General features: G+C 45.1%; 1 protein-coding gene across 6 annotated transcripts in view; it reads left to right on the forward strand.

Annotated features, from left to right (window-relative positions):
* Positions 1-4,937: 4,937 nt before the first annotated feature.
* ST6GAL2 (ST6 beta-galactoside alpha-2,6-sialyltransferase 2) overlaps positions 4,938-25,750 on the forward strand; it is a 76,221-nt gene continuing 55,408 nt past the window's right edge. For 3 of the 6 annotated variants that reach the window (XM_077914875.1, XM_077914881.1, XM_077914882.1), the window contains exon 1: positions 6,162-6,251. The gene's annotated coding sequence lies outside the window, so the exon portion shown is untranslated. Of the gene's footprint in view, positions 5,133-5,390; positions 5,542-6,161; positions 6,252-6,321; positions 6,429-25,750 lie in introns of those variants that run through there. The other 3 variants (XM_077914877.1, XM_077914876.1, XM_077914879.1) reach the window with 3 other exon arrangements.

Below are 25,750 nucleotides of genomic sequence, written 5' to 3' on the forward strand. Positions count from 1 at the left end.
CATCACATATGGGCGGTTTGTTCCTGTATCGTTGTGTTTAAAAAAGAGGTTTCTTGACTAGCCTTGGACCACCTCCAGATCCTGCCAAGGAATGGGGACGGGATTAGTATCCTTCTGGCAACTTGCTGATGGGTCTTTCCTTGCCCTGTGAGGAAATAAATGAAGACCATCCGAATGAGATCCCACAGAGGCTATTTCTTCAGAGCTGGCTCTAGCAAGGGAGTCAGCCACCATCATATGCGTTTGGCAGAGACTCAAAGACGCGAGGATGGAAGAGGGGGAAAGCTTTAGAATGGAGACAAGGGATGATTTCAGGGGTCCCTTGAGTGAGATGGTTGGAATGGGGAAGCAGCAGATGATGTGTTGTCGTGCTAGGGCTGCCATAACAAGATGCCACAGAGTGGGTGCTTTAAGCAACATAAATTAATTTTCTCACAGTCCTGGAGGCAGGAAGTCCCAGAGGAAGGTGTCGGTAGGAGCAATTTCTTTGAGGCCTATCTGCCTGCAGATGGCTAGCTGCTGGCTGTGTTGCTATATGGTCTTTTCTCTGTGAGAGGGTACCCTGGTGTCTCTCTGTGTGTCCTAACCTCTTATTCTTATAAAGACACCAGTCAGAATGGATTGGGAATCACCCAAATGACTCCATTTTAATTTAACCATCTCTTGAAAGGCTCTATCTCCAAATATAGTCATATCCCTGAGGTACAGTATGTTAGAACTTCAGCATAAAATGGGCAGGGACATAATTCAGCCCATAAGCATGGAGTAACTAGACACAGGGCATCATCCCATGTGATTGGTTAGGGAAGCATATTTGGCTTTCTATATATGATCTTAAGTTGTAAGTGGGGACAAATATTGGAGAAACTGGCAGCTATTACACCCTGACTGTGTGGGGTGGATTGTGCAAAGGTTTTGCTTCCTGGTTTGTTTGTCGCTGATTGTTAGTCAGAGTTTTATTGTTACAATATAATCTGGCTATTGTAGGTTTGTATGTTTAGTCTCACTTGGAAAAAATAGAAGGTAGTGAGAGCAATTCCCTGTTCTGTCGTCAACTTCTAAAGCACTAGTTCCTAGAACTGAACCTGGTGGATAGCTAGCACTCAAAATAGTTGTTGATGGAATGGACTCGGTGTCGTACTGTTTCTTGGTACCAAATAGTCATGCATTTCTCTTGCCCTCTATATAAAATCTATGTAATATAGATTTTCTTATCTACAAAATGGGCATTCTCCATCACTTTAATGACAGTTATTGTTTATCAAACAATTATCATATCAAACAAATGAATAGGGAAAAGGAGTTTGATTGTGTCCTTGGGTAGGCACTTTGAAGTCACTATCTCATTTAGTTCTCTAAACAGCCCCATAACATGGGTTATTGTTTTGATTTTATAGATGAAGAAAGAGAATCAGAGGCGCTATCTTGCCTGAGTGACAATTACTAGAGATACATTTTTTTTATCCAATTTTCCTGTAAGACTGAAATTATTTCAAAATAAAAGGTTGAAAATGAAAAAAATTTTAAAAACCTTTGCTACAAGGATTAAATGAGTTGATACTTATAAAGAGCTTAGAAATAGTTTCAAAAAATTTTAATGACTACATATTCTTATTACTTCATCAAGAAGTGACAGGGCCACCTCTCTGTGTGCCTTCCTACCTTCCCTTCATCATTCAGAGTTGTGGAAAATCCAGTGAGATAATTGACAGGAAACCCTTTACATAAATTGTGAAGTGCTGTACGCTCGCCAATGTTTCTGATAATTGTGTGTGTGTGTGTGTGTGTGTGTGTTTCCGATAATTGACAGGAAACCCTGACATAAACAGTGAAGTGCTGTACCCTTGCACATGTTCCTCAGCTTGTGGTGAGCTTAGATGCTTGTAAGTAACTGCAATGGGTTACTCCGTATTGTTGGTGAGGTAATTGAGGAACAGCAAGCTCAAGTGACTTCACCAAGGTGACAAGCTCAGAACTAAAGGCGTGGCTTTCAGTCCTGTCCTTTCGATAGCAAGGAAAAGTTTAGGGAAAAGAAAAACGTTCCCACGCCGACTTTTTCATGCTGCTTTGTCTGAAAGGAACAGATTGGCTAGGAGAGGTCAGGTGGTGACCCCTTAACCTCGCCCTGAGGCCAGCTCAGTCACCTAGCCTGGAGCCCCAAGCTGGGCTGGGAGTGATGCTCACTGCAGATGAGGCAACTATTTGCATTTGTAACCTTCCTTCTGTATCTGATGCTGAAATGACATCTTTCTTAAGCTAGAAAAATTTTTGTCTTTCTCTCCACCTGGAAATATTGGAAAGAATGGTGTGGGGGGGTGGGGGTGTGTGTGTGGGGGGGTGTGCGCACGCGTGCTTGAGAGTAGGAGCTCCCCCTGCATGCCCAGGATTCTGACCTCCACACACGTCCAAATTCCCAGAGTTGTTTCTTCTTCATAAGGGTCTGTATCCTTATTAACATTTCTAAAGAGTAAATTAATTAAATTTTTAAAAATCTATATAGGTTGGCTAGAAAACAAATGCTTCCTCCTGATCTTAGTATCGCATAATGGGCTCCAAACAAATGAGTATCTGAAATTCATTTTTTTACACTGACCACATACAGATTTGTTTCACTGATTAAATATGAAGAACACATCTATAGGCGATTTCCCTCCCTGAGGTGCTAAATGCATTTTACAGAATGGTGATCACAGGTGAGTCAAGACCAGAAGAGAAAATGCTTAGAGAAAAATGATACTTAAAAAAAATAAAAAATAAAACAAGTTCTCAGCCTCAGTTTCCCCACCTGTAAAAGAATCTGTGGGTTTACTGTGACAGCTGAATGGCACAATAAATAAGAGAGAAGTATTTTCTATAAACAGTACTTAAGCGAAAAGAAATACTCCAGATTCAGCAATTCAGTTCCTACCCAAACTCAAATCCTTCCCAGCTGGGAGATTCACTGAGCCTCCTGATTTGACTGCTACCCAGTAACAAGTTCCTGAAAACAGAAGGAACATTTCCTGTGCAATATAGCCCATCATGGGTCAATAGTGGGTGGGACAGTGGAGGGAGCCCTGAGTTTAAAAACAGAAAAGGAAATTAAAGTTATTATGAGCAAATGAGTAAGAGCAAGCAAGTTTCTGGAATTTTTCTTATTTGGAGGAGTAAGTTTATTTTGGTTTTTTGTTGTGGTTTGTTCTGTTTAAGGAAAGGGATATTTAAGTGCCAGAACAGCCCAGGAATGTCTCACCAATTGGTAGACTCATAAAAACATTAAATAATCTACTCCCATTTGGCATTCCTGTAAGCAATTAAACCAAAGGATGTCAAAACATTTTATTTACCATTACACTTCGACAGAAAGAATCATCAGTTGATAGCTTTATGTACATCAACTGGCTTTCTGATTTCTTCAGGAAGCAATAGATTATGCCACTTTAGTGCCACTTCACTTAGTACCCCCATAAATAATCGTAAATAATAAATTCAATTCACTTTGAATTTTACAACAATAATTTGCATATTTGCCTTCAAGTGGTAATTTTTCTACAAGCATCAAGTTGGGCCACTCTTCTTTAACTTCTCATTAAGATTTCTTTATGGTAGTCAACATGTCAGCTTTTTCAGCATGCATGCAAAGAAACAAGAAATAAATACAAATATGAGAATATACAAGAAATGTATACAAATTATGTTTTTACTTCACTGTTAAAGTGTTTTAACAGCATTATTTATTAAGTAGTAGAATTTATTAAGTATCAGATTCCAGGCCCTAAGAGACACTGTTAACACCCGCTCTCTACTTCTTACAGCAAACCTTGAAGGTAGGTACCATTACATGCATTACACAGAATGGAAAAGCAGGGTCCACAGTTGGTGACCTGCTCCAGTTGATAAGGGGGTTACTTCCCGCCTTGCATCACTTCCTTCCTCCACCTCCACCAGCCACTGGACCCTATCACGTTCCTTTTTTTTTTTTTTTTTTTTCCCAGAACTTTCTTTTAGCCCCACTATAGTATTTCACACTAGTGGAATACAGTCGTCCTTGTTGTTAAATCCGTGTGACACATTATCCCTCCATGCAGTTCTGGCCAATTCCAGGTGTCAGAAACCATTAGCATAACCCGGGAAATACTGAGTAAGCTTTCCGGACACATGCTCTTGATGGAGCACAGTGCATTTTGCCCAGTCAGTTTTAGTTGACCCCGTGATGTTTTAAATTTCTGCAAGCCTTTGGACGGTAGGAAAGGGATTTCCATCACCTTTACACGCCTACTGCTGAACCCGGGGCCCCAGCACACAGTAGGCACTCCGTGATGCTGAATGACTTGGGTGCCTCGGTAACTGTTTTAGTTTAAAAAGCCTTAATTAGTCAAATGAACGTCGTACAAATTTTAAAGTGGTGTGTTTAGTGAAGGACTTGTCTCCGAAATGTTATTAACCTCTGCAGGGACCTGCGCTGGAGAGGACAGAGGGGAACTTGGCCCTCCAGGTGGTAATCCCACCCACCTCAACCTGTTCTACCTGCGGGCTCTCCCACACCTGCGCGGTCCTCGGCCGGGAGCCGACCCCGCGGCGGGGACCCAGCGCCACCCGCACGCCCGCGGCGAGCCACGTCGAAGTTCATTCAAAGGCGCGTGTTTGTCAGCAAACAAAGGGCGGCGCGGTCTCGAGTCCCGCGGCCGGCTGCGGCCCCGGGGAAGGGCAGGAGGGCCGCGGCGACAGATGGACATTCCGCACGCGGGCAGACGGACACCCGATCTGCGGCTCCCGGCGGCCCCACCCACCCGCGCCCGCGGCCGGTGCTCCCAGCGCCCAACGAGCGGCCTCGGGCGCCGCCGTCCCGAGAACTTTCCCGTCCTCTTGGGGACAGGGGCCGGCGGTGGGGAGGGGCGGGGAGGTGGGGAGGTGGGGAGGCGGGGAGGCGGGGGCCTTTACAGAATTCCTGCCCCGGACGTGGCGGGAGGCCCTCTGCAAGTGGAAGGTGGCTGGTCCCCAAGTCCAAGCCCGACCCAGGGCGCCCGGGAGCAGCCCTCGGGGCGAGGAGCCGGCGGCCGCGCGGGAGGAACAAAGGGACCGGCGGGCCGGGGAGGATGCGGCGCTGCCCTGCGCCCCACCCGGCCGGCGGGCGGGCGCTGCCTCCTGCGCAGGTAGCCCGGCCTGCGGCGCGGCGGGAGGGTGTGTTCAAGTGGGGAACACAAAGACTCACTTCCGCGGAGCCGGGCGCCCGGACTCCTCTGCCCGCCGCTCGCCGCGCGTCCGCACTCCTGCATCCCTGCCGCCCCCGCGCCCCCGGTGCCCGCCGGCTGCCCCGCGCGGGGCCGGTGCAGGTCACCCTCGGAGGGGCGAGGGCTGGCTGCAGGCGACGGCCGGGAGAGGCAAGCCTTTTTAGGCAGCCGCGCCGCCCGCGCGCCCCACGCCGCCCGAGTCTGCAGTGGCTCTCCGCCGGGGGCACGGATCCGCGCCGAGCCGGGGAGCGCCCCGCCGTGCACCCCGCCGGCGGGTCGGGGGCGCGGGGAGCGGACTGTGCAACTTCCCAGCCCGGCGCCCGGCCGCTAGGTGAGCCAAGGCCGGGAAGGCGGAGGACCGAGGCGCCGGCGGAGGGAGGGGGGCCCGGGGCGCGCGCAGGGGAGGCGCGGGGCCCGGGGGCGGGGCGCGGCGGGAGCTGGGCGCGGGGGCCGCGGGGCCGGGGGCCGGGGGGGCCGGGAGCCGCCGCCTCGCCCCGGGGCTCCGGGCCGCCGCTCCCCCCGCCGCCCGCGCCGCCGCCGCCGCCGCTGCCGGGAACAATGAGGCGCGCGGCGGGGAGCTGAGCGCAGCGCCGCGCCGCCCCGAGGCCGAGCCCCCCGCCGCGCCTGCAGCTGCCGCCCGGCGCCGAGGCTCCGGCCCGGGGGAGGCGATCCCGCAGGCCTCCCGGGACGCGGGCGCGGGCCGCCGGGGGCTCGGGAGGCGGCGCGGGGAGGTGGCTGCGCGGGGCGGGGCGGGGCGGGGCGGGGGCGGCCGCGCGCAGAGGCTCTGAGCCGCGCTCGGCCCCCGCAGCCCCCAAGTTGCGCGGCGCGCGTCGGGCGCCCCGGCCCCGGGTCCTGGCTCCGCGGGCAGCCAAGGCGGTGGGAGCGCGTGGCGCGCGCGCCCGAGCGGCTGCCGGGGAGTCGGCGTGACAGGCACGCCCCCGCCCCCGCCTCCGCCCCCGCCCCCGCCCCCGCCTCCGCCTCCAGCGCCGCGCGCCCGGGCAGCGCCGAGTCCCGGGGTCGGACGCCGCGCCTCGCGGGAAGGTGGGTCCGGCGGCCGCGCTGCTCGGGCGGCGGGCGGCGGGCGGCGGGCGGCGGGGGCCTCGGGCCGCTGCAGCCGGGGCGCCGCTCCGCAGGGACTTGGGCTGGCGAGCGGCACCCGGGCTTGCGGACGGGCGGACGCCGAGGGCTTGGGCGAGAGGCAAGGCGTTCTTCGGGAGGGTGAGCGAACCCAGGGCTTGCGCTTTGGGGACCGGTGGACGCCGTTGTGCTCCCGCCGTTCGGTCACTACAACGGCGATCTTTTATTCTATTTAATTTGGCTTTGGGAGGGCATCGGGGCTTTTAACTGCCTTCCTCGACCCCACCGCCATGCAGAACTGCACTTCTTAAAGCCTAAAGTGTGTTCCCTTGATCTCCGGTTCGCTGTAGCTGTGATGTTTAGGGACAGAAGGGATCCTTCGCATCCCACGTCCCCGGTGTTCATTCCTACGCATTCGCACGAGGGAAACTCTTGCTTTTTAAGTTGTACTTTTCACCGTGCAGAGAAGATCCGCGATGCATTCTTTTGGATAAGCAGCGTCTATATCCGTCTCTTTCGGATTTGACGGCGCTGGGGCACGGAGCGAAGTTAAACTTGTGGCTCGCAGCAAGTGGTGCCTTCCAAAGCTAGAGCTGTATTTGGGGAAGCCCTGCTTTCCAGGAATTTAAATGAGACTTTTTGTGGTTGCCTTCCAGGGCTCTCCTAGTACCATATTTGTTTTGTCAGGCTGAACTTTCAAAGCTGTTTTATAATCCAAGAAGCACTTTGGGAGAAAAGTAATGCTTGGCTGGTTTTTTGTGAACTTATTTTTACAGGGTCTTGCTGAAAACTCGACGAGAGGCAAACCATATTTGGTTGAAATCTTTGTTTTCCGTGCCTTTCGCCTTCTAACAGTGAAGGGGCTTGCAGATCCCCTGTGCGGGGGACTGGCTGCCTGGGTGAAGGTATTATTGGAGCACTTGTAGCAGATTTTGTGTTAAGTGCTTTGTGCATGTTTAAAAAGCCTCATGCGGGTTACTCGATATTTGTATTTGGGGGAATTTTGCTCAACATATCTTGCCGTTTTGAAATAATTGTGACTGATGACGAATTTCAAAAATTGAAGTGCTCTATGTTGCCAATTGTTGCAGACTTCTTCCTTTAAAAGAAAAAAAAATGATGTGTGGCCTTGAACTTACTTTTACCCACTTTCCTTCTCCCATTATTTTTCTGAAACTGACAGCCAGGATGTTTGCAACACTCCAAGGCTTGCATTTCCTACTAAAGACTGAGAAAAACTGCAGTGGTGAATGAATATTATAATCAAAATGGAGAACAACCTAAAATAATAGGTGAATTGCCTTAAATTTTCCAGCTACGGGGATCCCTGGGTGGCGCAGCGGTTTGGCGCCTGCCTTTGGCCCAGGGCGCGATCCTGGAGACCCGGGATCGAGTCCCACATCGGGCTCCCGGTGCATGAAGCCTGCTTCTCCCTCTGCCTTTGTCTCTGGCGCTCTCTCTCTCTCTGTCTCTCAGTCTTTCATGAATAAATAAATAAATAAAATCTTAAAAAAAAATTTTCCACCTACGTTTAAAAATGGAGGCACTCAGACTTGTTGGATTCTTGATCCAGTTTTTATTGTGATTGATGTAAATTCTTGCATTTTACCTTTTTGCCTGGTGCAGTTGGAGCTTCTGGAGTTTTAAGGGAAATCTCTTGGGAACAGTGTGATGTGAGCCTTCGCTCTTAGTGGATTTCTGAGCCCCACAGTTTAGACAGAAGGTGGAGAGTTTTGGTGAGCAGTCAGAGCAGAGCCCAACGTTTGGTGGGTTTCTTATGTGGTGCAGGCTATCTAGGAAGTAAAGATCATGAAATGAGGATATGCAGACTGGAGGGTTCGAGGCTGAGATAATTTAATGTTTAAAAATAAGTGAACGGGGGGTGCCTGGGTGATGCAGTCTGTTAAGCCTGACTTGACTTTGGCTCAGGTCATGATCTCAGGGTCCTGGGAGGGACCCCTGTATAGGCTTTGTGCTCAGTGGAGAGTCTGCTTGTCCCTCTGCCTCTGCTCCTCTAATTGTGCCAGTGCGCGTGCGTGCTCTCTCTCTCTTAAATAAATAAATCTTTTAAAAAATACATATATGTGAATGGATTTATTAGGCAGGTAAGCGCAATCAATCAACTATGCTCACTTTCTGGTGAGGACAGTTAGAAAGGAAAGGAAGGGTTTACTCTGGGGTTGAAGACTTAAACTGGGGCTAGGGGAAGATTTGTGGTCAGCTGGCGAGATACAGGTTAAATAGTGAAGTCGTTGCTGAAAAAGTCCTGGAGGTGCTTGTTTTTAGAGGTTTTTTTCCCCGAGTTTCTCCTCTTTCTGAGATGATTTAAGTGTGTGACTCTCTGACCTACTGCTTATATGAGCTGCAGTTGCATACCGTAAGTCCAGAATGTACCCAAGTGTTGGTTTGCCAACTGCTGTTTAAGTCTTTCCTAACTTGACAAACCCATCCTGAGGTTTCTGCATCTACTGCTTACATCAAATAAATGATGAGTTCTGTTCCACAAACAGAAATATTTGCCTTTTGAGAAACCGAGTTGATTTTCAGACTTAATGCCTCATTTCCGATACTCCTGAATAAAAATATCTTATGTGTTGTTAATGGGGACAGTCTTTTAAATATTCACGTCTTTAATTGTAATATGTCGTTGTCCACCCCCCCACCCCCAATCTTCTGTTATATAACCTTAAATTTTGATTGGTTACGTTAAATGAAATACTTCATTCAACTTGCTAAGCAAAAAGTAGTGCCCTCATGCTACGTGTACGTTAAGTTTGAAGTTTTTAAGCATTGAAAGCTCCTCCTCCTCAAAAAAAAAAACTATGGGGTGAAGTTCACCACTGACTCTAAGAGAAATAATTACATAGAATCAGATGCTAATTTTGGAACCAGGAAAGTGCCAGGTGTACCTTTACATAGCAATTTTCAATGTTCTCAACAGGTTAAGGTCAAGGTCAAGGACTGAGTGTGCTATGGCAATGGACCAGCTACTGTTAGTACATAAACTTCAGACCCTCAGTTTATGTATCTACCATTTATCTGAAAGCCCTCCTTCTTTTTTTTTTTTTAAGCCCTCCTTCTTTTGAGAGATTTATCTGTAAACATTATTAAGTACACAGGACACAGAAATATCAGAGAGATATGGATTTATTATGCCACTTACCAAATGCCATCCTGATCTGAAATTCCAAGTCCTCTCCTCTGAATTGCTGTGCTTGGAACCCACCCAACCTCGGGGCAAAGTGGTGGCCGTTCAAGGATGTGAGGTGTGAACTGGCAGTCCTAAAGCTTTCCAGACATCAGTAGTTTGGTCCAGCACTACTAGAATGGGTCTGGTAAAAGCAGGTTACCAGCAGCTGCTTGGCCGCTGTCTTTCCTTGGCCGCTTGCAGGTCCCGGGCCATCCTGCAGTGCCGAGGCCCTTCTGATTTGGGGAGGAATTGCTCTATGGCTGGAAATGACATCAGAAAAATGCTACCCCTCTCTCCGGGATTTGTCTGCATGGAACTGCTTTCTGTCCCTTCTGGGTTCTGCTGCCCCCTGTGGTCTTCCCTAGGAAAGAACTCTGAATTCCAGGTAGACATGGGGCTCTAAGGAGCTGCTTGGAAAGGTGTGTGGGTTGGGTTTGCAGTTTTGCACTGGACTTTCTCAGCAAGCGGAGAAGAGCAAGGAAAACTCTTGGCCAGAGCCCTCAAATCTGAGTCCTAGGGAGTGCTGGCACTGTACAGCAGGTCACTGGAGCAAGTCTGAGCCTTACCAAGGCTGCGAAATGAAGCCATACACAGATTAAATCCTCCCCAGGGTGGCTTCTCTTGCTGGGATTCCATGCAATTGAGAATTGCATATTCTCGCATACTTAAGAGCAAATTCCCATGATCAGGGGCGAATTTGCCTTTAGTCAACATGCTGGACATCCCTTCATATACCATGTAGCCCAGGGGAGAGTTACAACACAAAGAATAATAACTGTGATTGCTTCACACTTACTGAGGACCATACTGGGCCGCTTGCTCTGCATAGCTTATCAAAGTACACCTCAGCCACAGCCCCGGGATGTCCGGTTATTCCCATTTTACAGGTGCGGAGACTGAGCCCCAGAAAGATGAAGTGCCTTCCTCAAGTGTCCTATAGTGAGAAAGTGGCAGTGCTGGGATTTAGCCCTGGTTTTATGTGTTTGGAAGTCTGTGCTGTGGACTGTGTTCAGACTCTGTGGAGGAGCAGGCTTGACTCCCCCCGTAGTCATCATGTTGGAGCCAGAGGAGGGCTGTGACCATGAGCTTTCAGGTCTCAAACCATGGCCTAACTTGCTGGATCAGGAAGGTTGTCTAGGATGGAAGGGGGTGGCAGGGGCACTCATCAGACTAAGCCCATGGACTCACCGGAATGTGGGGGCTGAAAGGGGACATAAAATGCAACCTAACAATGGCCCTTACGGGTGAGACTATCCAGGCAATCAGTATTAGAATGAAAATCAGGCTCATAGGCAGGGTGAAATTTTCAAGGAAAAAATGTAAGCTAAGATTTAAGGAAATCATCCCGGCTCTCTGAGTTATTAGGTCAGTGAAGAGAGCAAGCTCAGAAAAGTAGTCTCTTGGGACATTTAGAAATATATCGACTAAAGCAGGAGAGAATACACCATCAAGAAAAATCCTACGATATCTTGATCACAAGCTGCTGTTTTCAGAAGTTTATAATTCACACATTAAGTTCTTCTCTAGGCTGCTCCTAACATTTGAGCCTGAGATGGAAATGTATTATTAAATTTAAGACAATTGGTTTTCCATGTTCAAATTCTTCACATTTTTCAAATGGAGGTTCTTGCATGTTGGCAATTGTGGTCTCTAAAATAACTTGGCTTTAAATTAAATTTGAAAAAGGATAAATCTCTTAGATAATCTGAGAGCTTTCTTTATTCAGGGATAAATTTGAAAAGTAGCCTCCTCGAAAGTGTAGTTATGACTTTTCTGAACAATATTATTATGTGCTAAAAACCTGTATTTGCGCCTCTGACAATAAACCGGTAGAAAAAGATACAGTTAATATTGGATTTGTTTCTTAAATGGCATAGTTAAGGTAAAGGACTATAAGTGCATGATGGAATGAATGGATTTGGTTGTACGATGAGAAGAAGGACCTTGCTCTGTAAATTATATTTTAAAATTAGGAAAACTATCTCATACAGAAAAGAACATGCATGCACACGCACACACACATATGCAAATACAGGATGAATACATCCCTGTATTCACTTGATTTGCCATTGGTAATTGGGAATGGGAACCTGAATGCGGATACTTAGGCTTTAATTGTTGGGATTCACAACTGTGTGAGTAAAAAAGTCAGGACTCAGAGCCCTGACCTTCTGACCAAGTGAAGAACATTCTTTTTCCTATATTACATATCTCTGAGAGAATTGCGTGTTCCAAATTACCAATGGCTTACATGAAGGTTTTCAAAATGTTTTATTTATTATTAATAGGATAGATATGGGAAAACACATTTATGTGTGTATATGTATATGAGAGGGTGTATCTGTAAGTATTAACAACAGCAGCATTTTCAAGGTACCTTTGGTGATTTGCAGAATGTTTTTGACTCTTGACACTAACTCACAAGGGCTACCTCTCAGCCAGGGCAGCCGGGAGAACCAAGGCTGGCGTCCTATACATTAGTTAGCTGTTTGCTGGAATGAAAGAAGTGGAATCATTTTAGGAATTTCGGGTCAACCTAAAGTTGGCCAAACAGTGTTTGTGACTTAGTCTCCCTCTGAGACAATAGATAATTATTTGAAGTTACCCTGAATTGTAGAGTCCTCTGGTCTTTGAGCTTTAGGTAAAATAATTAAGGCAATAGCAAGCTCACATGTTTAATTTTTTTAAGAAAACATTTGATACCCTCTAGTGCTCAAGGTATTTTTTGGAGCAATTTATGAATAATGGGAGGCTGACTAGTGCAACGTGGTTTACTTTATACTCATATGCATGTATCTGTGTGTATATAGCATGTATGTAGGTATTTGATTTACATTTCTCACAGGGAAGTTTCCTTCCTTGGAATCACAGTGTAGTTACAAACTGTATTCCTCTGCCCTCTGTTTCAAAATTAGTAGCTAGGAGAGTTGAACTAATTAAGTAATTTGCCCAACTAAATACTTGATACTTTATGATAACATTCTGAGAATGCCATTAAACAGATTGCCTCATTAACTATTTGAGGTGGAAGAGATTCAGAAACTGAGTTGATAGTAATAGGAAAATGTCTATAATGTGACTGAAATAGTGGAAGTGCTTCCATAAGTTAAACATGACCATGTCTCTACTGGCCACACTCTGTAATTTTCACATAATTAAAACATATCATTAATGTATTATAATCCTACGCCAGTAATACCCCCCATATTACTGTTTAATACATACACAGAAAGAGCAGAATTAATTTTTGGCTTGGGGGTTTTTCAATATTTTCATGACTAGTAAGCATAGCATTAGATGTAAAACCAGAAGTGGGTAAAAGAAAAAGCTTTAAATTGTATTAAATCATGTGCTTCGTGAGAGGTAGTCAAAAGATGCTGGGAATAAGGAACATTCGTTGTTTCTGGTTGGTATATATAACCCAATTACAGCATGAGTACTATAGCTGTAGATGGTATATATAACCCAATTATAGCATGAGAGCTCTGTAAGTATAATCGGATGTGTGATGTGCATGTTTTACTGACAAAACTAAACTCAGCTGACCCCAGAGCTCCCCTAGTGGGCCCATGCTTCTCAGTTGCTCAAATTAGATCTATCTTGAACTTATTGCATGGTATTGAAAATGAAAGGTGAGTTTATAATATACAAAGTTACCCTGCATGATGGCCCACACATTTGATCTGAGAATTACCGATCCACATGGTGCCAAGCAGCATCCTCAAGTGCTTGGGGCAGTTGGTGCAGCAAGCAACAAACGAGGTGCCCGGGCTTGCTGTCTGCAGGTCCCTGTTCAACCTAGAGGGGAACAGCTTGGTAGGAGGGCCGTTCCTTAGAATCGTTCCTTGTTGAAATACATCCATAGATCCATTAATTTGCTTTCCCGGGTACATATTTCCTTTGAACCCACAGAGTCTTAGCTCTCAGGGAAAAAAAATCAAGTTCTGTATGTGAGGAAAGGTAGACATAGAACAGAATTATAGGAGGAAGGTCATGTGCGTTTTGCTTATTTGCTTTATATTATTGTTGTTTTCTTTATGTTGTGGATAGAAAACAAGGATTGATGATTGCAATTAGGTATTTAAACCCCTTGTTTGTTCTTTGTAGCTGCTAAGCAGATCTTTTTATTTCTGAGATAAGGTGAAGTCCCTTGGACTGTGTACTCACGTGTGTACCTCAAAATAAAGTTTCCTTCACTTGGTGCTGACAGTTTGTAGCGGGAGAAAAAGCAGTGACTGAGTCAGGAACCCCACTGCTTGCATTGGTAGGATGGAAAATACGTGTTCACGTTGTACCAACAGAGGCTAATGCCGCCAGCATTTGTTCGACTCTGGGAGCTTAGCTTGGAAGAGTGATCTCATTGAACAAAACAGGTTCTAGAGCCTATTTTGTTGAGTTTGTTTGTTTTCCAATTCAGAGGACTACATTTGCTCTCGTGTGACATTATTCTTGTCAGCTACCTTTTTGCTCACATATCACCTTTCATCAAACTCAAATACAATGGAGGTGGAGCCATGCCCCCAAACCACCTTCTGGGGTCTCAGGAGGATACAGAGAAGCAAACTTCGCTATTCCTTTGCAAATCAAACAGACCATCAGAGATTTGGCTAAAACATCCAGGGTTGGTAGACACTCATTAGTAAGAACTGGCTTGTGTTATGAATGTCTTGAAACCAGCAATGGAAGGCATCAGATGGAATCCAGGAGAAGAAAAGAAGTACAAAGAAACCGGTCATTTCCACCCCCATCCCCACCCCACCCCCGGGCACCTTATTTATTTCTCCAGAGACTTCTGATCTCTTATTTTCTTTATTGTTCTCTAAACGTGTCTGTGTGTGTCACGTGCTTCTTGTGTCCGTGGGGTGTGGGAGGGAAGCTGTGTTACTTCTCCCAAGTTCAATTCTACTCTGACTTTTGGGCAACAGCTTTACCTGTGTGATTTTCTTTGGCATATTCCTAAACAGATAATTGGTGGCACAGAAAAGTTACTTATTGAATCTTTAGCCAGTGTTACTGTGCACAGGTCGTAAGTGAAAAGTTTGCTGAATTTTTCTACACTGAATACATGCATGTAACCAACTATATCAAGAATCAAATATTACCCACATCCTGAGCTTCCTGTAGGCCCTTCGGGTCACTGTTCTGTGGCAGATAATCTCTCCTGATTTCTCACGGGACAGACTAGCTTTGTGTCACCTGCTGACATTCAGTTTTAAACAAAATAACATTTTAATAATTCAGTATTATTTTTTTTAGGGTTAAAGCAGCATTAACCAGCAGTGATCGGTGCTTTAAAGTAGAGAAGTTTCATGTTTGTTCTAGTCATTTCAACTTCCATACTGCATAAAGTGCATTTTGTTATTAACAACCTCACAGTTGTTAGTATTACAGGATCTTAGTTTTGCCATTTGTTGGATGCTATAGGTCTTCCTTTGTGTTCGCTCCATCACAGGATCAGAAATAAATTTTAAAGTGTATTAAAGGTTAGTAACATTACGTTCTAAATCTTGGAGATACATTTGAATATATTTTAGTTTATTAAAAATAAAACTGAACATATGACAGTCCTGTGGGGAAAGAAACTTTAAAATGAAACTTTCTTTACTAACTAAATTTAATTTCATTTGGCAACTTTTAGCTTCTGACTTGTGAATTTGGCCTACTTTAATACTGCAAGTGGACGCTGAAAAATGGATAATTCTATGAGATATTTAACATAACATAGACTTTTTAGGAGATGTTTTTTAAGGAGCTAGCTCAGAAAAATTCAGCAAGAAATAGAAAATTAAAGTCACATAGATTCTTTAAAGTTTTTGTCTTCATAGAGATATTCTACATTGCAATTTTGAAATAATAAAAATCCACAAACTGGAAAAAAAAAAAAAACCTAAAAAATCTAAAAACTCAGTTCCAGGCTGTCCACTGCCTGGCCTATACTTGAGGTAAATGACCAGCTTGGGGAGAGGCTTTCACTATACTAAACAACTAATGTTCAAAGGGATATAAAGAAAAAGTAGAATGATACCTCCAAGTTTACCAGAAAGGAAAAGAATAAGAATTGGAAATGTGATTTAAATAGTTGTGAAAAGGTTTACAGGCAGGTTGCTTCATAATGATCCGATGTACTCAGATTATGTTGTCTAAATTCAGGATTTGCCCAAAGCCAAAAAGATTGGCTTAGACCCAAAGCCAGATGCCAATGGAACCAGTTGGTAGAGAGCAGCCAGGCTTACGCAGCGTCAAAAGTCTCATGATTTGGTTTCTGTCTCCTGAAGGGAAAGCTGTATCTCTTACCTGCCTCTTAAAATGCTGGCTTGTGTACAGCATGCCCCTGGGCATGTGCTGCTTAAGTGGCTCAGAAATCTGTGATTATACTTCATGTGACTGTCCAGAGTCTCTTTCCTGACATTTACCGTTTCTGGAGGGCAAAGTGTTTTTTGGGCTTCAGCTGCTATTGTTGATCGTGTTCTTCACAGAAAAATATGGAGAGAAGCCCTGCCCTGTTAGCAGAGCATTTTTTATGAGGAATTCATTTCACAGATGGCTCCATCCACTCTTGCTCACCTCTGGAACCCCCGTCCGTGGTCCATATTGGCAAAGAGGCATTTTTCCTGACCCTGACTTTGGTCATGTGGCCCTCCCTAGATGCTTCAGTGCCCACTCCGTCCTCTCATTGCATACAGGACACAGCCTGGAATTTTTAGAACATCATGTGATTCTGAATTGGCCCCTGGCGTTTGGTCTCCACTTTCCTACTTTTAGGGTCTCTCTGACCATGTCAGCCTGAGTCTAAGGATGGACCTGCTTCTTTCTCCCTGTCTTTGTATCTCTGTGTCACAGAGATACTGGGCTCAGTAGGTGCTTGATCAATGTTGGCTGAAGGAATGGACCTAAAAGTACTATTCGATTGGAAAGGACTTTAAAAAAAAATTTAAATACAATTAACCAAAATATAGTACATCATTTGTTTCTGATATAGTTTTCAGTAAATCATCAGTTGCATATAACACCCAGTGCTCATCACAGCAGGTGCCTTCTTTAGTGCCCGTCACCCAGGTACCCCATCTCCCGCCCGCTTCCCTTTCCGCAACCCTGTTTGTTTCCCAGAGTTAAGAGCCTCTCATGGTTTGTCTCCTTCTCTGATTTCTTCCCACTTAGTTTCCCTCCTTCCCTTATAATCCCTTTCACTATTTCTTATATTCCACATATGAGGAATATAACCCTATGATAATTGTCTTTCTTTGATTGACTTATTTCACTCCGCATAATACCTTCCAGTTGCATCCATGTCGATGTAAGTGGTAGGTATTTGTCCTTGTGGCTGAGCCATATTCCATTGTGGAATATATATATATATATATACCACATGTGGAATATATATATATATATATACCACATCTATATAGACCACAACTTCTTTGTCCATTCATCTGTCGATGGACATCTGGGCTCTTTCCATAGTTTGGCTATTGTGGACATTGCTGCTATGAACGTTGAGGTCCACGTGCCTCTTCTTTCACTACATCTGTATCTTTGAGGTAAATACCCAGTAGTGCAGTTGCTGGGTTGTAGGGCAGCTCTATTTTTAACTCCTTGGGAAACCTCCACACTGTTTTCTAGAGTGGCTGTACCAGTTTGCTTTCCCACCAACAGTGTAAGAGGGTTCTCTTTTCTCCACATGCTCTCCAACATCCGTTGTTTCCTGTCTAGTGTCCTCTCTGTAAAGATGACTTCTAAAAAAAAAAAAAAGAAAGAAAGAAAAGAAAAAAGATGATTTCTATAAATGAAGGGGACAGAGGGGGATCTTTTCTGCCTTTTTTCCCAAGCTGAATCCCCATGTATATAGCTCCCCCAAACCTAGCCATCCATTTGTAAACAAGACATTCTAAAGATAAGCAGTCATGGACCAGGTGGACTGTTCTTTACATATTTATCTTTAGAATTACTGTTGATCACTCTGGAAAAATACATTTATTTGCAATATTAGGAAATTAGAATCACACCCTTCACCCTTATAATTTTTATGCCTTTTGTGAATCACACAGAGAAAACTGGGAATTCACATTTCTTTTCATAAGTGTTACAAATGTGGTTGGGCATCTTTGTTCCCCTCCTTAACAAAGCATTCACAAGTACAGGACATGTGTAATTGGTAAGTGATTAGTAAATAAATTGAGTAGGATCTGCCCAGGGAGGTTTCATAAAAGCACTTTGTCTAGGATTCATAAATGTTGTATCAAATTCTAACAATTAGAGCTACGTACATTATCAGCACCTAGTGTGATAATAAAGGCTGCTCTGGAGCAAATGGGCTCAGCAGCATTTTGTTGTTGCACTGCATTTTTTTTTTCTGGCTGCCCACAAATCATCTATGGATGGGTATTAAAACTTGGAAAGGTACAGCTAGACTGGGGACAGTGTAAAATATCATCTGTCCATGAAGAATTATAAATGCAGTCCCTTGATCTGAGATCGGTTCAACCCAGTGTGAGTAGAAAGGTACACACTCCTTTAGTTGACAGCCTGGGAAAGGCACGGTGCTGTGCCTTCTTCCTGTGTTGGTCAGATACGTGGCCCTGACCTGCCAGTGCTCCCTGCAGGAGCCAGCAGCCCCCGGGGGCTGAGGGATGCCTTCCCCCAACAGAGGGTCATGCGAGGGCCAGTGTGCCTCTGAGGTCCTTAAAGTTTATGTCGAATATAGTGTTTTTTCACAGTATCTTCCCCAATGCATGTCCTCAAGTGCCAAACACTATGCATTTCTCTCCCCACTATGTAAGACAGTTTTGTTTTAAAGTTTGCAATCTCCCAGAAGGTTGAGTTAGAGCTAGGGCATTCCTGGGATAAGTCATTTAATTAAAGGGACTCTTTCCCTTGCTCTGAACCCATACTAGAATTAAAATAAAAAATGTGGGCAGCCCGGGTGGCTCAGTGGTTTAGCACCGCCTTCAGCCCAGGGCGTGATCCTGGAGACGCGGGATCGAGTCCCGCGTTGGGCTCCCTGCATGGAGCCTGCTTCTCCCTCTGCCTGTGCCTCTGCCTCTCTTTCTCTCTCATGAATAAATAAATAAAATCTTAAAAAAATAAAATAAAATAAAAAATGTTACCAGTAGTTGAAGTTAGGGACCTTTGGCGGTTCTCAGTGGTAAATAGACCATGGCAGGAATTTAACAAAAGCACAGGGAATTAAAAAAAAAAAAAATGCATGGAGCATTTGAATAAACTATTTCCTTGCTCCATTTACATATGCTTAAGATACAAGGGACCACTTGGGAGTAAAGAAGAACCTAAGTGTGGATTTTCTCTCACCCACGGAAATAGCTTTAAATCGCTTTCATAGTCAAGTTAAGTGGGTTTTAATGACTTCTTATGTGTTGGCTATTAGCAGTTGTCATGCTGCTGACTGTGGCACTCGGGCAGTTCATTCTGGAGACCCCACCATTGCCTGTGGGTAGATCACATCTCAGCACAGACTCACTGCTGTCCCTGGATTCACAGACCAGGCAAAGGAAGCTCTTTAAGTGAGACAGCTCGATCTACTGATGGAAGTCTGGTTTAGGTCCCAGAGCATCAGGGCATTACTGTTATTTAAAGTAATGTATTCAAATCTGAATATCTTTTTAAATTATTTCATTTTTCTTAATGACCTTAAATCTCTACGCACCCCCAAGCCCTTTTAATTTTCCTTATGAGTCATGCTATGCCAGCTTAATAAGGCTTGCTATGCCAGTGGGTTTCTCTGCACTTTTTAATTATGTTGTCCCAGACATGGTTTTTGATAACTGGATGTGGTTAGAAAATTCTATCATTGTGTTCTGGAAATCTAGTGCCAGCCAGGAAGGCCTCTTCCTGCAATAAAACCCAACCCACCAACTTTTGTTGAACCCTCCAGGAAATTCATAATAATCATTGGGTATTGGAACTCTTTTCAAATGGATCCCAGGCTTTTGTGGGAGGCAGTGAACTTGGTCTGTGCCTTCAGTGATGAGTTTGGTGTTTTGCTTATTTATTGGTTTGGTTTTCTTTTTCTTTTTCTTTTCCCCTCACAATGGCTTTAGACTCCTTAAGAAGGTTTACTCTCAGGCAGTAAGCCTCAAAGTAAACGCAATTTTGTGGCTTCCTAGAAACTGATGATGAATAAATGGATCTAACAAGACATACTACATTTACCTTGTTTACATTTCATGCATATCTAAAGTAGTTTCAAAATTTCAACTTTTCGGGTTCTCTTACTGAGTTACTATTAAACATTCAGTTTGCACACCAAAATAATTGTCTTTATTCTTTCTTTCTTTCTTTCTTTCTTTCTTTATTTAGGAAAGCAAAGCCTTCTCTCAGGAAGGGAAGACTAGCATCCTGCAGGGTGATATGAATAATGCCTTCAGCTCTCTCTGCTAAGGGAAGGGTGGAGATGTGGCCAGGCAGTGATTGAGAGAATTCCTGTCCAAACAGTAGCTGAGGGCGGGGATCCCCCAGGTGACTACCTGTACAAACCTGGCTCTCCCTGAACTCCCCTCACTGGCCATTTTGCAGATGGGCTGCCTCGCAGTTGGCAGGGGCACATCGCATGGGCCGCACAAGGTGAAGTAGCACCTCTGTGGCTCAGCACAGAAGTCAGCTCAATGGTAGTCTTCACAGTGCCTCCAGGGCTGGGGCCACTGCTCAGTCCTGCCTTGAGTCTGTGAGGTGTGAGGTGCCGGTGTAAGGGGGAGCCAAGGGAGGGGGCTTCAGCCTCAGATCCCAGCATGGCTGGACCCCTGCATACCTGGATGCCAAGTGAGGCCTCTGCTCTCAGCCAAGTTAATGAGAAGGCTTAAAAGCCAACAAATCCTTTCTTTCCTCCCCAGGGTTCATCAGTGTTCTGGAAGGGTCTGACTGACAGCTTTGAAGGCCCCACTCCTGCCCAGAGAGCTGAGGCAGCAGGAGGGAGCTTCTGCACTATGTGAACTGTCAGCCTCTCTCCTCCTGGCCATATATAACAGGTGGGAGAGGGGGTCCTCGGCCCTTAACCTCGGGCAGGTTTCCTAGGACAGCAAGGGTTATCATTGAGTTCAAAGGCCAGCCATTGCTTGGGGGCTTCTGGAGGGCAAGGTAAAAAGATAACACAAAATATGTTTTATGTTTGCTGAAGGAAATTAACAGAGTTGTCTGGGTTTGGTATTTCCTGGAATACGTGAGTGGAAGAGGTAAACCCTGTGTGCAGGGGAAGCTGCCAGAGATGCAGATGTGCTTCCCTTGCTCCCTGGCCACACCTGCTGGAGAGGAGCCCTTGCAGTCCCTGACTCTATGGGGCACCACTCCCTCCCCATGGCTTACATCTCCTGGGGTGGCTGTCCACCCACAAATCTCCACCCTCCTCCACCCCGAAAATTCTTAAATACGGATGGTTTTCCTCACTTAACCTTTGTGTAGCCAGGGCCTAGCAAATTCCTTCCGTAGATACTTGTTGAATAAAAGAAGCTTCTTTCATGGTAAACACAGCCTTATTGCAACCTAACAATAAATCACCCACCCATCTATTTTTGGCCTTACTACCAACCTGGCATGGAACGTGGTGGCTTTCCTCCCATGAACAGTGTATTTATTTATTTATTTATTTATTTATTTATTTTTATTTCTTTCTTTCTTTTTTTTTTTTTTTTTTGCATTCTCTGATTCATGCTCTTCAGCCATAGTGAACACAAGTGGGAACAGAAATTTATAGAAGGTACATTCTGAGGTTAGAAAGTTCCTAAAAAGAGAGAGAACACGTTGGCTTATTCTAATTATCTCTTCAGCCCCCTTCTCTATCTTGATGATAGATTGATGACAATTCTTTTCTGTGTTGGATTCTCTCCCCATCTTTCTTCAGCTTCTGGTCCCTGTCTCTTGGTGTGACACAGGATGTCAGAACTTGCACATTAACAGCAAGCACTATTGAACCACTGCTGGAGGTTTTCAGGACAGTTATCATTGCTTTGGGACTTGTACACAGATATTCCGTTTATTATGGCAGGTTCTAAAAATTTATGACCTGTGAAAAGTTTATTTTCAGTGTAACTGAGGTCAGAATTGGACATTTAATCCAAAATCCATATGGTGCTGAGTTGCTCAGTGTATGAAAGTGCTTTGCAAACCATAGAGGATGGCCTGAGGAGAGAGATGGGCCTGGACTCAATAGACTGGGTCTCAGGTTCCAGGACCTCCTCTCTAGGGGGTTGTCTGTGAGTTCTTCTCCTTTTCTTCTTTTATTTCTACATTTTTTTCCATTAGGACTTCCAGAGGAGTTTTAGGTTCATAGCAAAACCAAACAGAACACAGAGATTTCCCACCTGCCCCGACCCCGCAGGTGCAGAGCCTCCCTGACCAGCGGCCCACATGCAGCCGTACACATGTCACGGTTATGAATCTGCGCTGACCCATCACTGTCAGCCCGAGTCTGTAGTTCACATAGAGTGCACTCTTGGGGTTGTACATTCTGGGGGTTTGTCAACGGTGTGTTCACATGTATCCACCATTGGTACCACACAGAGTATTTGTACTGCCCGAAAAATCCTCCCCCACTCCCACAACCACTGATCTACTGTTTCTGTAGTTCCCTCACCTTTTCCAGGATGGCATATAATTGGAATCCCAGTTTGCATCCTTTTCAGACTGGCTTGCTTGCTTGCTTGCTTGCTTGCTTTTAAGGACTTTATTTATTCATGAGAGACACATAGAGGGAGGCAGAGACACAGGCAGAGGGAGAAGCAGGCTCCCTGTGGGGAGCCCAGTGTGGGACTTGATCCCAGGACCCAGGGACCCCAGGACCAGGGGATCATGACCTGAACCGAAGGCAGACACCCAAACACTAAGCCACCCAGGTGTCCCTCAGGCTGGCTTCTTTCTTAGTATTAGTGCTTTGAAGATTCCTCCCTGTCTTTTTATGGCTTCTTTCTTTTTAGTGCTGAATAGCATTCCATTGGCTGGTTACCACCATTTATTTATCTGTTCGTGTTATCCAATGAATTATTTTATCCATTTGGCCAACTGAGGGGCACCTTGGTGGCTTCTAAGTTTTCACAACTGTGAACGAAACTGCTGTAAACATCACATGTGGGTTTTTGTGTGGATATGAGTTTTGAGTTTCTTCTAGTAAATACCAAGGAATGTGATTACTGGATCGTATGGGAAGAGTATGTTTAGTTTTCTAAGAAACCAACAAACTCTTCCAAAGTGGGTGTCCCATTTTTGCATTCCCACCAGCTATGAATGAGAGCTTGTGTTGCTCTACATCCTTGGTGGTGTCATTCTGGATTTCGGCCATTCTGATAGGTGTGTAGGGGTATCTATTTCATGGTTGTTTTAACTTGCATTTCCGTGACGACTTAGATATAGAGCATCTTTGCATGCACTTAATTACCATCTGTATATCTTTTTTTAAAGATTTTTTAATTTATTTAATTGAGAGAGAGAGAGAGCAGGTGCAGGAGGGGCAGAGGGAAAGGGAGAAGCAGACTCCCCGCTGAGCAGGGAGCTGGATGTGGGACTTGATCCCAGGACCCTGGGTTCATGACCTAAGCCGAAGGCAGATACTTAACTGACGAAGCAACCCAGGTGCCTGGGTATCTTCTTTGATGACTTGTCGGTTAAGGTCCTTCACTCATCTTTTAATCAGGTTTATTTTCTTGCTGTTGACTTTTAGGCATTCTTTGTATAATTTTTTATCACAGTCCTGTATCAGGTGTGTCTTTGCAAATATTTTCTCCCAATCTGTGGCTTGTCTTCTCATCCTCTTGCGATTGTCAGGGAGTAGCAGCTATTTATTTTAATGAAGCTCAGCTCTTCCACTCTTCCTCTCATATATTGTGCCTTCGGTGTTGGATTTAACAAGTCCTCACCATACCCAATACACAAAGTCCTCAAGGTTTTCCCCTGTGTTCTCTTTTAGGCATTTTTATAGTTTTGCCTTTGGGGTTTAGGCCTATGATTTCTTTTACTTCTCATCACTAAGACTCTTCCCTTGTAAAATGAGAGTAAATCATCTGGGTCTCTTTTGATAAACAGGATGCTTACGCACCAACCAGCTCACCTGCCCTGGGCTCAGGAGGGTCACCTGTGGCTATTATTAGTAGAACCGTGCCACCACAGTCAAAGGCAATGGACTTTCTGCATGTCTAGCAAATTTCTTTGGCCTTTGCTTAATCAGCCCTCGACAAGGTTTTGGAGTTTTTGTGGTGGTGGTGGTTTAGCTATTGCATTTCCTTCTTATATAATACTTTAATCTTTGAAGTGGGTTTTGGCTGAGGTAGCTTAACCCAGTAAGTGGTTTGAGGGTCTTGAGGATTCAACAAGGTCCTAAGATGAAAATCCCCTTGACTGAAAGTTTGCTGTGGGATTCAAGTACACAAAATTTTAACCTGCTGCTTCTCATCCACATTTGCTGTTCAACCAAACACACCATCTCTGCACTGGAATGCCTGTTTAGCTGCCAAGTGCTCATTGCCCATCCCTCCTCCGTCCTCACCAGCCCAGACCCCTAAAGCATTACACCTACCATAAAATGCAGCCATTGGTTATGGAGATAATTAAGTATTGGGGGAAAGAAGCAGAAAGACTTTGAGGTTACATAAAACTCCTCATTTATTTGTTTTTATTAAGGTTCTAGAAATGACTTCACCATCTTCGTCTCTAAAATTGTATGCTTTGCTGAGACTCTGTTGTTGGATAACAGTTCCGTGTTCCTGGCTCAGAGTGAATACTTACTTGGTGAATAGAGAAAAGACAACCTAAGTGATTTAGAGAAAACAAGAAGGAAAAAAAAAGGAAAGCCAAAGGGAATAAACAGTTAACTGTCAGATGTCCAGATTGCTAACAGTGGAATAATGACAAAAATGTTCTGAAACTGTGGGGAACCCTGTTGCTTTTAATGAGAGACTGACGAAGATGGTGTCAAAGCAGCTGAGCTTTGGAGTCAGCCTGGGTTCAGATCCTGACAATGCCACTTACACTCTATGTGCCCCCCGCCCCCAGACCAGGGCTGGCTGACGGACTCCATGAAAAATTAAAATGTGGGGCCCCTTGTACAAAAAGCGGCAGGGAAATGCCCTTAACACCATTAAAACAAAACACTTTTTTCCTTCCCTTTATTCCTCTGTCTTGACTTGTCATGGTGTTTTTAGTGTTCTAAGTAAAGAAAAATTAAAATTTAATAGTTAGCATGATTTTACTGTTCATCTTTTCATTGTCCAATGCCAGTTTTGAGTGCAAATGTAAGAGCATTCAGTGCCTGTGTGGAATCACCGGGATTACACCATTTGTACTTCATAGCTGGCACATGCTTACATGTTTCATTCTTACCAGAACAGTGGAAACACAGCTCAAAACTAACTCAGCTGTTCTTTATATATAAAGATTTTATTTATTTGTGAGAGAGAGCACAAGCAGGGGCAAGGGGCAGAGAGGGAGGGAGAAGCAGACTCCCCACTGAGCAGGGAGCCAAGTATGGGGCTTGGTCCCAGGACCTGGGGATCATGACCCGAGCCCAAGGCAGACACTTAACCAGCTGAGCCACCCAGGTGCCCCGACTCAGCTTCTTATTTCGCTTAGTGACACATCCTCATTCTACCAACTTTAGCTCTCCAATAAGGAAGGAAGGACTTTTCTATACATGATCATTTTTAGCATGTGTGGATGATTAATCCAGGAAGGTAGGAAAAGACCTGATAGGGCCCTTGGTCCATTGTGTTTCTTGTTTTGCTTCTGAAGCCAGTCCTAGCTCTAACAAAGAATGGCTTCTGGGGGCTGTCAGTTTCCCCTACTTGGTCACAGAGGTAACATGTTTACCATGTTCTTCACTCTGAGTGGAGCTAACTTCCTGTGCATTGTGGGCTCATGGGGCATCACACAGGCTGTAAGTGAACGGGGCGGCAGAAAAGGGTGGACACATACTCAATGCACGTTCTACACACCTGCTCTACTCATACACACACTTCATTGCCCCATTGTCCCATGTTCCCATTGGCTTTTTCTTGGGAAGCAGACTCAAAGACAAAATTATTAAGCACATTCAGGCAGCGGCCAGAGAACAGTGAAGTTAGCATGGTCCTTCTGAATGTGGGGACCTAGGACACTGCACAAGTCACAGATCCACGAAGCTGGCCCTGCTTATATCGAATGGATTCTTAATCTCGAGGAACCTGTTTCCTCATGATAAAATCAATCAATAATGTGACCTAACTTGTAGGTTGCTTTTATGTTTAGATGAAACCCTGTTTGTGGTTTATGAAGTACCACACTTGGTACATAGTATGCCTTT

The sequence above is a fragment of the Canis aureus genome, chromosome 11, assembly GCF_053574225.1.
Source record: "Canis aureus isolate CA01 chromosome 11, VMU_Caureus_v.1.0, whole genome shotgun sequence".
Taxonomy (NCBI): domain Eukaryota; kingdom Metazoa; phylum Chordata; class Mammalia; order Carnivora; family Canidae; genus Canis; species Canis aureus.